Source organism: Petromyzon marinus, chromosome 51, assembly GCF_048934315.1.
Source record: "Petromyzon marinus isolate PM22_M1 ecotype Great Lakes invasive population chromosome 51, UKy_Petmar_22M1.pri1.0, whole genome shotgun sequence".
Classification (NCBI taxonomy): Eukaryota; Metazoa; Chordata; class Hyperoartia; order Petromyzontiformes; family Petromyzontidae; genus Petromyzon; species Petromyzon marinus.
The window spans coordinates 7731530-7744627 of record NC_133717.1 but is presented as its reverse complement, the minus strand read 5'-3'; the positions used below and the strand labels follow the sequence as shown (position 1 = coordinate 7744627).

General features: G+C 41.9%; 1 protein-coding gene across 3 annotated transcripts in view; it reads right to left on the bottom strand.

Moving 5' to 3' along the window:
* Positions 1 to 13098, bottom strand: part of ADGB (androglobin) — a 193333-nt gene that overhangs the window by 98071 nt on the left and 82164 nt on the right. The window lies entirely within an intron of this gene.

Sequence of the window (13098 nt, the reverse complement as noted above, 5' to 3'; positions counted from 1 at the left end):
GACTTTATTAACGTCTAACTTTTTGGTGTGTGGGTCCGGTCTTTTGTTGAATAGGAGGTTAAATTTGGAAATCAGGTTTTCCTTACATTTGGTCGACATAGTAGCAGCTGAAGAGGCAGTCATATTGTCTACATGTTCCCAATCCGATGTGGACATTATTGCCGTCAATGATAAGTGTGATTTGTAGAGTGTCTTGTCTAACTGATCTAGTTCTGTGCGTATAAGTCTGATTTTTTCTGAGATAAGAGCTAAGCTAGTTTTGAAAAGAATTCGTTTCGCATTAGAAGAAGTTACAGTAGCAGAGGTGAGTGTAAATGCGATTGGTATTACCCCAGAGTCGCGGCATCTCTTCAGGAAGGTGAGAGACTCGATCAGCTGAGCTTTCTTATCCCGGAGTTTGTTGAAGGATCTTAAAGTTATGTGAAAACCCTCCCCGTAGAGGCGATTAAATTTTGATTTAAAGCTTTCGTGACTGCAGTAATTCATATTCTTAGTTTTTTCGGTAAAGTCACGTTGAAGAGAAACAACAAAATAACAAAATATATATAAAACAATAAAAATTCTCACGACGTTTCGACCATAACTCAAACGGTCATCATCAGGTGTGTCGGTTTGCATAAATTTATTTTGAAAACGGCATATTTATTTTTTTATATAAAATAACGTTTGCGTCACGCGCAACGATTGGCTGTTTGCCAGGACTAGTCCATCTATTTTTTGAAAAGAGGAGGGGGGAGACGAAATTTGTTTTTATGTATGCTGTCTGAAAGCCACTGTAAGCGTGAACAATCAATCAAGAACTGAAATGATTTATCAAATCTTTCCAATGATTGCTAAGATAGAATCCATCTTCTCGGTTGAAATTGTCTCTGTGTTTGTATATGTGGATAGCCTCATGAACGAATCTCTCATGGAAGCCAGATGGCTTACAAAGAACCTCCGTCTTGGAAAAGTCAATGGCATGTGAGCCTACTGAATTAGAACAATGATCTGCTACGGCCGAGGTGTTGGTCCTACCGTGTTTAAGGTCTGCTTTATGTTCACGAATGCGGTCCGAGATATGGCGTTTGGTTTCTCCAATGTAACTACTACCACAGAGGCAACTTAGTTTGTAGACACCAGGGTATTGTATGTCCGGAATCACATCTTTTACAGACGGAACCAGATCACGGATTTTATGTAATGTGTTGAAACGGACCTGGATCTTGTGTTTATTCAAGATTTTGGAGATCTTTTTTGTGATCCCAGCAATGTAGGGTAAAGTGATGGTTTTGAAAGGCTCCTCAAGAGGGTTCTTCTTCATGGTTTGAGTGATAGCTTTGCGGATTGTATAGTCGGAGTAACCATTAGCCCTAAGAGCTTGGTGTACGTGCTTGAGTTCACTGCTTATGTGTTCCTGGTCGGATATGCATTGGGCTCTATGATACAGAGTCTTGATGAGAGAATTCTTCTGTGATGGATGGTGGTGGGAATCCGGTTTCAGATAAGCATCCGTATGGGTAGCTTTCCTGTAGACAGAGTGGCTCATTGAACCATCAGGTCTCTTTTTAATTAGGACATCCAAAAAAGGTATCTTGCCATCTATTTCGACTTCCATGGTAAATCTGATGGCTGGGTGTATGGAATTGATGTGGTCGAAGAATTGGTCTAGAGCAGGCCGGCCATGTGGCCAGATGACAAAAGTGTCATCCACGTACCTCTTCCATAAGGTTGGGCGCAGAGTGGCAGTCTGGATGGCGTCAGTCTCAAATTTCTCCATGAAAATGTTAGCTATAACTGGAGAAAGGGGGGAGCCCATTGGGGTGCCCTCAGTTTGTTTGTAGAAAGTTCCATTCCAAGTGAAGTATGTATTGGTTAAACAGTGTCTCACCAGGGGGGGTACCTCAGTGTTTAGTCCTTGATGAACCAAGTCTTCAATGATTGCAATGGTGTCAGGTACAGGAACCTTGGTGAATAAGGAAACTACATCAAAACTGACAAGCAGGTCGTCTGGGGACAGGGAAATACCCTTGATTGTTGATACCAGGTGAGTAGAATTTTGTACCGCAGAGGTGGTCTTTCCAGTGAAAGGACGCAGGATTTCAGACAAAAAACGAGCTAGTTTGTAGGTGGGGGAGCTGATAGTAGAGACTATGGGACGAAGAGGTGTATCAACTTTATGTATTTTTGGTAAGCCGTATAATCTTGGTGGCCTGGCAGCAGAAGGTTTCAATGAAAACTGTTTAGATTGATCAATTAATGCGGTTGAATCAGAAATTATTTTGTTGGTTTGTGTGACGAGGCTGTTGGTGGGATCTCTTTTTATTTTTGTATAACTACCATCGTCGAGTAATTCTTTAATTTTGTTGTTGTATTCTATTTTATCCATGATAACAGTAGCATTGCCTTTGTCAGCTGAGAGAACTACAATATCATTCCTCTTTTTTAATTTATATAATTCAAAACGCTCATTTTTGCTGAGGTTGCTAGCTGGCATCTTAGCGTTTTTGAGGGTTGCAGCGATTTCAGATCTTGCTACGTCTGCAGCGATGTGACCCAGGCCCCTGAGAGCAACGTCTACTTGGGCAATTATATCATTAACTGGTATGTGTTTAGGTGTGACTGCAAAGTTTAGACCTTTAGCTAAAACGGATTTCAGACCATCGGAAATAGAACTGTTACTGCGATTAATTACGACTTTATTAACGTCTAACTTTTTGGTGTGTGGGTCCGGTCTTTTGTTGAATAGGAGGTTAAATTTGGAAATCAGGTTTTCCTTACATTTGGTCGACATAGTAGCAGCTGAAGAGGCAGTCATATTGTCTACATGTTCCCAATCCGATGTGGACATTATTGCCGTCAATGATAAGTGTGATTTGTAGAGTGTCTTGTCTAACTGATCTAGTTCTGTGCGTATAAGTCTGATTTTTTCTGAGATAAGAGCTAAGCTAGTTTTGAAAAGAATTCGTTTCGCATTAGAAGAAGTTACAGTAGCAGAGGTGAGTGTAAATGCGATTGGTATTACCCCAGAGTCGCGGCATCTCTTCAGGAAGGTGAGAGACTCGATCAGCTGAGCTTTCTTATCCCGGAGTTTGTTGAAGGATCTTAAAGTTATGTGAAAACCCTCCCCGTAGAGGCGATTAAATTTTGATTTAAAGCTTTCGTGACTGCAGTAATTCATATTCTTAGTTTTTTCGGTAAAGTCACGTTGAAGAGAAACAACAAAATAACAAAATATATATATAACAATAAAAATTCTCACGACGTTTCGACCATAACTCAAACGGTCATCATCAGGTGTGTCGGTTTGCATAAATTTATTTTGAAAACGGCATATTTATTTTTTTATATAAAATAACGTTTGCGTCACGCGCAACGATTGGCTGTTTGCCAGGACTAGTCCATCTATTTTTTGAAAAGAGGAGGGGGGAGACGAAATTTGTTTTTATGTATGCTGTCTGAAAGCCACTGTAAGCGTGAACAATCAATCAAGAACTGAAATGATTTATCAAATCTTTCCAATGATTGCTAAGATAGAATCCATCTTCTCGGTTGAAATTGTCTCTGTGTTTGTATATGTGGATAGCCTCATGAACGAATCTCTCATGGAAGCCAGATGGCTTACAAAGAACCTCCGTCTTGGAAAAGTCAATGGCATGTGAGCCTACTGAATTAGAACAATGATCTGCTACGGCCGAGGTGTTGGTCCTACCGTGTTTAAGGTCTGCTTTATGTTCACGAATGCGGTCCGAGATATGGCGTTTGGTTTCTCCAATGTAACTACTACCACAGAGGCAACTTAGTTTGTAGACACCAGGGTATTGTATGTCCGGAATCACATCTTTTACAGACGGAACCAGATCACGGATTTTATGTAATGTGTTGAAACGGACCTGGATCTTGTGTTTATTCAAGATTTTGGAGATCTTTTTTGTGATCCCAGCAATGTAGGGTAAAGTGATGGTTTTGAAAGGCTCCTCAAGAGGGTTCTTCTTCATGGTTTGAGTGATAGCTTTGCGGATTGTATAGTCGGAGTAACCATTAGCCCTAAGAGCTTGGTGTACGTGCTTGAGTTCACTGCTTATGTGTTCCTGGTCGGATATGCATTGGGCTCTATGATACAGAGTCTTGATGAGAGAATTCTTCTGTGATGGATGGTGGTGGGAATCCGGTTTCAGATAAGCATCCGTATGGGTAGCTTTCCTGTAGACAGAGTGGCTCATTGAACCATCAGGTCTCTTTTTAATTAGGACATCCAAAAAAGGTATCTTGCCATCTATTTCGACTTCCATGGTAAATCTGATGGCTGGGTGTATGGAATTGATGTGGTCGAAGAATTGGTCTAGAGCAGGCCGGCCATGTGGCCAGATGACAAAAGTGTCATCCACGTACCTCTTCCATAAGGTTGAGTACAAACTAGCTCGTTTTTTGTCTGAAATCCTGCGTCCTTTCACTGGAAAGACCACCTCTGCGGTACAAAATTCTACTCACCTGGTATCAACAATCAAGGGTATTTCCCTGTCCCCAGACGACCTGCTTGTCAGTTTTGATGTAGTTTCCTTATTCACCAAGGTTCCTGTACCTGACACCATTGCAATCATTGAAGACTTGGTTCATCAAGGACTAAACACTGAGGTACCCCCCCTGGTGAGACACTGTTTAACCAATACATACTTCACTTGGAATGGAACTTTCTACAAACAAACTGAGGGCACCCCAATGGGCTCCCCCCTTTCTCCAGTTATAGCTAACATTTTCATGGAGAAATTTGAGACTGACGCCATCCAGACTGCCACTCTGCGCCCAACCTTATGGAAGAGGTACGTGGATGACACTTTTGTCATCTGGCCACATGGCCGGCCTGCTCTAGACCAATTCTTCGACCACATCAATTCCATACACCCAGCCATCAGATTTACCATGGAAGTCGAAATAGATGGCAAGATACCTTTTTTGGATGTCCTAATTAAAAAGAGACCTGATGGTTCAATGAGCCACTCTGTCTACAGGAAAGCTACCCATACGGATGCTTATCTGAAACCGGATTCCCACCACCATCCATCACAGAAGAATTCTCTCATCAAGACTCTGTATCATAGAGCCCAATGCATATCCGACCAGGAACACATAAGCAGTGAACTCAAGCACGTACACCAAGCTCTTAGGGCTAATGGTTACTCCGACTATACAATCCGCAAAGCTATCACTCAAACCATGAAGAAGAACCCTCTTGAGGAGCCTTTCAAAACCATCACTTTACCCTACATTGCTGGGATCACAAAAAAGATCTCCAAAATCTTGAATAAACACAAGATCCAGGTCCGTTTCAACACATTACATAAAATCCGTGATCTGGTTCCGTCTGTAAAAGATGTGATTCCGGACATACAATACCCTGGTGTCTACAAACTAAGTTGCCTCTGTGGTAGTAGTTACATTGGAGAAACCAAACGCCATATCTCGGACCGCATTCGTGAACATAAAGCAGACCTTAAACACGGTAGGACCAACACCTCGGCCGTAGCAGATCATTGTTCTAATTCAGTAGGCTCACATGCCATTGACTTTTCCAAGACGGAGGTTCTTTGTAAGCCATCTGGCTTCCATGAGAGATTCGTTCATGAGGCTATCCACATATACAAACACAGAGACAATTTCAACCGAGAAGATGGATTCTATCTTAGCAATCATTGGAAAGATTTGATAAATCATTTCAGTTCTTGATTGATTGTTCACGCTTACAGTGGCTTTCAGACAGCATACATAAAAACAAATTTCGTCTCCCCCCTCCTCTTTTCAAAAAATAGATGGACTAGTCCTGGCAAACAGCCAATCGTTGCGCGTGACGCAAACGTTATTTTATATAAAAAAATAAATATGCCGTTTTCAAAATAAATTTATGCAAACCGACACACCTGATGATGACCGTTTGAGTTATGGTCGAAACGTCGTGAGAATTTTTATTGTTTTATATATATTTTGTTATTTTGTTGTTTCTCTTCAACGTGACTTTACCGAAAAAACTAAGAATATGAATTACTGCAGTCACGAAAGCTTTAAATCAAAATTTAATCGCCTCTACGGGGAGGGTTTTCACATAACTTTAAGATCCTTCAACAAACTCCGGGATAAGAAAGCTCAGCTGATCGAGTCTCTCACCTTCCTGAAGAGATGCCGCGACTCTGGGGTAATACCAATCGCATTTACACTCACCTCTGCTACTGTAACTTCTTCTAATGCGAAACGAATTCTTTTCAAAACTAGCTTAGCTCTTATCTCAGAAAAAATCAGACTTATACGCACAGAACTAGATCAGTTAGACAAGACACTCTACAAATCACACTTATCATTGACGGCAATAATGTCCACATCGGATTGGGAACATGTAGACAATATGACTGCCTCTTCAGCTGCTACTATGTCGACCAAATGTAAGGAAAACCTGATTTCCAAATTTAACCTCCTATTCAACAAAAGACCGGACCCACACACCAAAAAGTTAGACGTTAATAAAGTCGTAATTAATCGCAGTAACAGTTCTATTTCCGATGGTCTGAAATCCGTTTTAGCTAAAGGTCTAAACTTTGCAGTCACACCTAAACACATACCAGTTAATGATATAATTGCCCAAGTAGACGTTGCTCTCAGGGGCCTGGGTCACATCGCTGCAGACGTAGCAAGATCTGAAATCGCTGCAACCCTCAAAAACGCTAAGATGCCAGCTAGCAACCTCAGCAAAAATGAGCGTTTTGAATTATATAAATTAAAAAAGAGGAATGATATTGTAGTTCTCTCAGCTGACAAAGGCAATGCTACTGTTATCATGGATAAAATAGAATACAACAACAAAATTAAAGAATTACTCGACGATGGTAGTTATACAAAAATAAAAAGAGATCCCACCAACAGCCTCGTCACACAAACCAACAAAATAATTTCTGATTCAACCGCATTAATTGATCAATCTAAACAGTTTTCATTGAAACCTTCTGCTGCCAGGCCACCAAGATTATACGGCTTACCAAAAATACATAAAGTTGATACACCTCTTCGTCCCATAGTCTCTACTATCAGCTCCCCCACCTACAAACTAGCTCGTTTTTTGTCTGAAATCCTGCGTCCTTTCACTGGAAAGACCACCTCTGCGGTACAAAATTCTACTCACCTGGTATCAACAATCAAGGGTATTTCCCTGTCCCCAGACGACCTGCTTGTCAGTTTTGATGTAGTTTCCTTATTCACCAAGGTTCCTGTACCTGACACCATTGCAATCATTGAAGACTTGGTTCATCAAGGACTAAACACTGAGGTACCCCCCCTGGTGAGACACTGTTTAACCAATACATACTTCACTTGGAATGGAACTTTCTACAAACAAACTGAGGGCACCCCAATGGGCTCCCCCCTTTCTCCAGTTATAGCTAACATTTTCATGGAGAAATTTGAGACTGACGCCATCCAGACTGCCACTCTGCGCCCAACCTTATGGAAGAGGTACGTGGATGACACTTTTGTCATCTGGCCACATGGCCGGCCTGCTCTAGACCAATTCTTCGACCACATCAATTCCATACACCCAGCCATCAGATTTACCATGGAAGTCGAAATAGATGGCAAGATACCTTTTTTGGATGTCCTAATTAAAAAGAGACCTGATGGTTCAATGAGCCACTCTGTCTACAGGAAAGCTACCCATACGGATGCTTATCTGAAACCGGATTCCCACCACCATCCATCACAGAAGAATTCTCTCATCAAGACTCTGTATCATAGAGCCCAATGCATATCCGACCAGGAACACATAAGCAGTGAACTCAAGCACGTACACCAAGCTCTTAGGGCTAATGGTTACTCCGACTATACAATCCGCAAAGCTATCACTCAAACCATGAAGAAGAACCCTCTTGAGGAGCCTTTCAAAACCATCACTTTACCCTACATTGCTGGGATCACAAAAAAGATCTCCAAAATCTTGAATAAACACAAGATCCAGGTCCGTTTCAACACATTACATAAAATCCGTGATCTGGTTCCGTCTGTAAAAGATGTGATTCCGGACATACAATACCCTGGTGTCTACAAACTAAGTTGCCTCTGTGGTAGTAGTTACATTGGAGAAACCAAACGCCATATCTCGGACCGCATTCGTGAACATAAAGCAGACCTTAAACACGGTAGGACCAACACCTCGGCCGTAGCAGATCATTGTTCTAATTCAGTAGGCTCACATGCCATTGACTTTTCCAAGACGGAGGTTCTTTGTAAGCCATCTGGCTTCCATGAGAGATTCGTTCATGAGGCTATCCACATATACAAACACAGAGACAATTTCAACCGAGAAGATGGATTCTATCTTAGCAATCATTGGAAAGATTTGATAAATCATTTCAGTTCTTGATTGATTGTTCACGCTTACAGTGGCTTTCAGACAGCATACATAAAAACAAATTTCGTCTCCCCCCTCCTCTTTTCAAAAAATAGATGGACTAGTCCTGGCAAACAGCCAATCGTTGCGCGTGACGCAAACGTTATTTTATATAAAAAAATAAATATGCCGTTTTCAAAATAAATTTATGCAAACCGACACACCTGATGATGACCGTTTGAGTTATGGTCGAAACGTCGTGAGAATTTTTATTGTTTTATATATATTTTGTTATTTTGTTGTTTCTCTTCAACGTGACTTTACCGAAAAAACTAAGAATATGAATTACTGCAGTCACGAAAGCTTTAAATCAAAATTTAATCGCCTCTACGGGGAGGGTTTTCACATAACTTTAAGATCCTTCAACAAACTCCGGGATAAGAAAGCTCAGCTGATCGAGTCTCTCACCTTCCTGAAGAGATGCCGCGACTCTGGGGTAATACCAATCGCATTTACACTCACCTCTGCTACTGTAACTTCTTCTAATGCGAAACGAATTCTTTTCAAAACTAGCTTAGCTCTTATCTCAGAAAAAATCAGACTTATACGCACAGAACTAGATCAGTTAGACAAGACACTCTACAAATCACACTTATCATTGACGGCAATAATGTCCACATCGGATTGGGAACATGTAGACAATATGACTGCCTCTTCAGCTGCTACTATGTCGACCAAATGTAAGGAAAACCTGATTTCCAAATTTAACCTCCTATTCAACAAAAGACCGGACCCACACACCAAAAAGTTAGACGTTAATAAAGTCGTAATTAATCGCAGTAACAGTTCTATTTCCGATGGTCTGAAATCCGTTTTAGCTAAAGGTCTAAACTTTGCAGTCACACCTAAACACATACCAGTTAATGATATAATTGCCCAAGTAGACGTTGCTCTCAGGGGCCTGGGTCACATCGCTGCAGACGTAGCAAGATCTGAAATCGCTGCAACCCTCAAAAACGCTAAGATGCCAGCTAGCAACCTCAGCAAAAATGAGCGTTTTGAATTATATAAATTAAAAAAGAGGAATGATATTGTAGTTCTCTCAGCTGACAAAGGCAATGCTACTGTTATCATGGATAAAATAGAATACAACAACAAAATTAAAGAATTACTCGACGATGGTAGTTATACAAAAATAAAAAGAGATCCCACCAACAGCCTCGTCACACAAACCAACAAAATAATTTCTGATTCAACCGCATTAATTGATCAATCTAAACAGTTTTCATTGAAACCTTCTGCTGCCAGGCCACCAAGATTATACGGCTTACCAAAAATACATAAAGTTGATACACCTCTTCGTCCCATAGTCTCTACTATCAGCTCCCCCACCTACAAACTAGCTCGTTTTTTGTCTGAAATCCTGCGTCCTTTCACTGGAAAGACCACCTCTGCGGTACAAAATTCTACTCACCTGGTATCAACAATCAAGGGTATTTCCCTGTCCCCAGACGACCTGCTTGTCAGTTTTGATGTAGTTTCCTTATTCACCAAGGTTCCTGTACCTGACACCATTGCAATCATTGAAGACTTGGTTCATCAAGGACTAAACACTGAGGTACCCCCCCTGGTGAGACACTGTTTAACCAATACATACTTCACTTGGAATGGAACTTTCTACAAACAAACTGAGGGCACCCCAATGGGCTCCCCCCTTTCTCCAGTTATAGCTAACATTTTCATGGAGAAATTTGAGACTGACGCCATCCAGACTGCCACTCTGCGCCCAACCTTATGGAAGAGGTACGTGGATGACACTTTTGTCATCTGGCCACATGGCCGGCCTGCTCTAGACCAATTCTTCGACCACATCAATTCCATACACCCAGCCATCAGATTTACCATGGAAGTCGAAATAGATGGCAAGATACCTTTTTTGGATGTCCTAATTAAAAAGAGACCTGATGGTTCAATGAGCCACTCTGTCTACAGGAAAGCTACCCATACGGATGCTTATCTGAAACCGGATTCCCACCACCATCCATCACAGAAGAATTCTCTCATCAAGACTCTGTATCATAGAGCCCAATGCATATCCGACCAGGAACACATAAGCAGTGAACTCAAGCACGTACACCAAGCTCTTAGGGCTAATGGTTACTCCGACTATACAATCCGCAAAGCTATCACTCAAACCATGAAGAAGAACCCTCTTGAGGAGCCTTTCAAAACCATCACTTTACCCTACATTGCTGGGATCACAAAAAAGATCTCCAAAATCTTGAATAAACACAAGATCCAGGTCCGTTTCAACACATTACATAAAATCCGTGATCTGGTTCCGTCTGTAAAAGATGTGATTCCGGACATACAATACCCTGGTGTCTACAAACTAAGTTGCCTCTGTGGTAGTAGTTACATTGGAGAAACCAAACGCCATATCTCGGACCGCATTCGTGAACATAAAGCAGACCTTAAACACGGTAGGACCAACACCTCGGCCGTAGCAGATCATTGTTCTAATTCAGTAGGCTCACATGCCATTGACTTTTCCAAGACGGAGGTTCTTTGTAAGCCATCTGGCTTCCATGAGAGATTCGTTCATGAGGCTATCCACATATACAAACACAGAGACAATTTCAACCGAGAAGATGGATTCTATCTTAGCAATCATTGGAAAGATTTGATAAATCATTTCAGTTCTTGATTGATTGTTCACGCTTACAGTGGCTTTCAGACAGCATACATAAAAACAAATTTCGTCTCCCCCCTCCTCTTTTCAAAAAATAGATGGACTAGTCCTGGCAAACAGCCAATCGTTGCGCGTGACGCAAACGTTATTTTATATAAAAAAATAAATATGCCGTTTTCAAAATAAATTTATGCAAACCGACACACCTGATGATGACCGTTTGAGTTATGGTCGAAACGTCGTGAGAATTTTTATTGTTTTATATATATTTTGTTATTTTGTTGTTTCTCTTCAACGTGACTTTACCGAAAAAACTAAGAATATGAATTACTGCAGTCACGAAAGCTTTAAATCAAAATTTACACCAAACAGACTTAACCCGCTTCATCATTCTACTCTTCGATTTGCACTGGGTGTACTATACAGGACCCATCATTGTGACCTCTACATAAATTCCAATCTTATTTTACTTGATTCAACTGGAAATCTACATTGGGCCCTGTTCATCCATAACATGGATTATTGCCGGACGCAGCCACTTTCGCAGCTGTGATTTAAAACGATGAACCCCACCCGTGTATCGATCGTTCAATGTCAAGGTGCGATTTGTTTTCTTATAAGTGGCTTTCTTCATCCTTCTCTCTCTTGCTCTAGTATCCTTTATCGCATCGTTTGTTGATGTCAGAATCAGAATGAGAAGATTTATTTATACTGGAGGAATCCGATGAGCTATGGAGCTCTTTTCACAGACGTCCAGTAATTGTCACACACGTCCAGTGGTTTTCACAGACGTCCAGTAGTTTTCACAGATGTCCAGTGGGTGTAACTTGCTGACCCCGACCCCCGACTGGACATATGAGAAAAAAACTGCGTAGATTCATCACATTCCTCCTCCTTCTCCTCCGGTCTAAATAAAGATTCTGATATAAAATAAACATGTTGCTGCTCAGGGTCTTGAGATGAGAATTGATTTAGATGCTGCGGTGTGAACTCACGTAGCATTGCATTGTCCGCGGAGTTCTAGATATGTCTCAATTTGAGCCACAGGCATGAGAACCAACACGACCGTGGGACTGACCCAGTCGTGATGTCAAAAGTCAAAGGGGGGTGGGGGGGGGGGTTGGGGGGCGTTGCAGTGATATGTTCGCTTGCTGCAAGAGATTGACGGTTCAAATCCGGCAGGGCTGCCCTGGGTAATACTGCGGGTTATATTAACCGTTATAGTAATACGCGCCTGCTTCGGAGTACACGATAAATATCCCGCGACGTCATTCGAAGTGAGTGGGGCCATCGTGTGCCGGGTGTCGCGGTTCAAGCTTTGCACATTTCCGCACTCCGATCAGCGCGGTATGATGCTACGTACGATTGCGAAAGAAGTTCAACACACACACACACATACGTACTGTTGAAAACCGCTCTATATCTCACCTCCGTGGGAGACAATTACAATATGACGAGTGTGCTCGGATCAGTTAAGAGCCTTTCAGTAATTCTGTCCTGCAGTGATCCAGGCCATTTCGCTAAAATGTTGTGAAGTAAATGGGGCACGAACCTGATATATATATACAAATTAATTGTAATTACAGCTCTTTATCAATCCACTGCGAGCTGAACGCCTCCCCACACTGTTTCAGTGCTGTGGCTTGTTAAACCATACTTCACTGTGCTTTTTCAGCGGACATGATATGGTGACGGTGGTGACGGTGGTGGGGGTGGTGGGGACCCACGGCCGACTCAGATATCGCTCGCCACCGACGTTAGCCGTGGCCGGGAATCGAACTCGGGTCACAACGCGTTCGTAATGCGGTGCGCTAACCACTCCACCACCACTCCACCCGGGCCCTGCTACTCGAAGTGCGCGCATTTAGTCCACATTTTTTTTTATTATCACATATCACGTGATAAGAGTTTACTGTGCCCTTACACAACTGCAAAGTAGAAGATGCGGAAAGCCGTTATGGGTTTTGTTGCCCTCTGATGGTGTGAATATATAAATGTTTAGATCCCAGATCTGACAACAATGGGGACCATGCGGGTGATTTGGTCACGAGCCTTTTGCTCG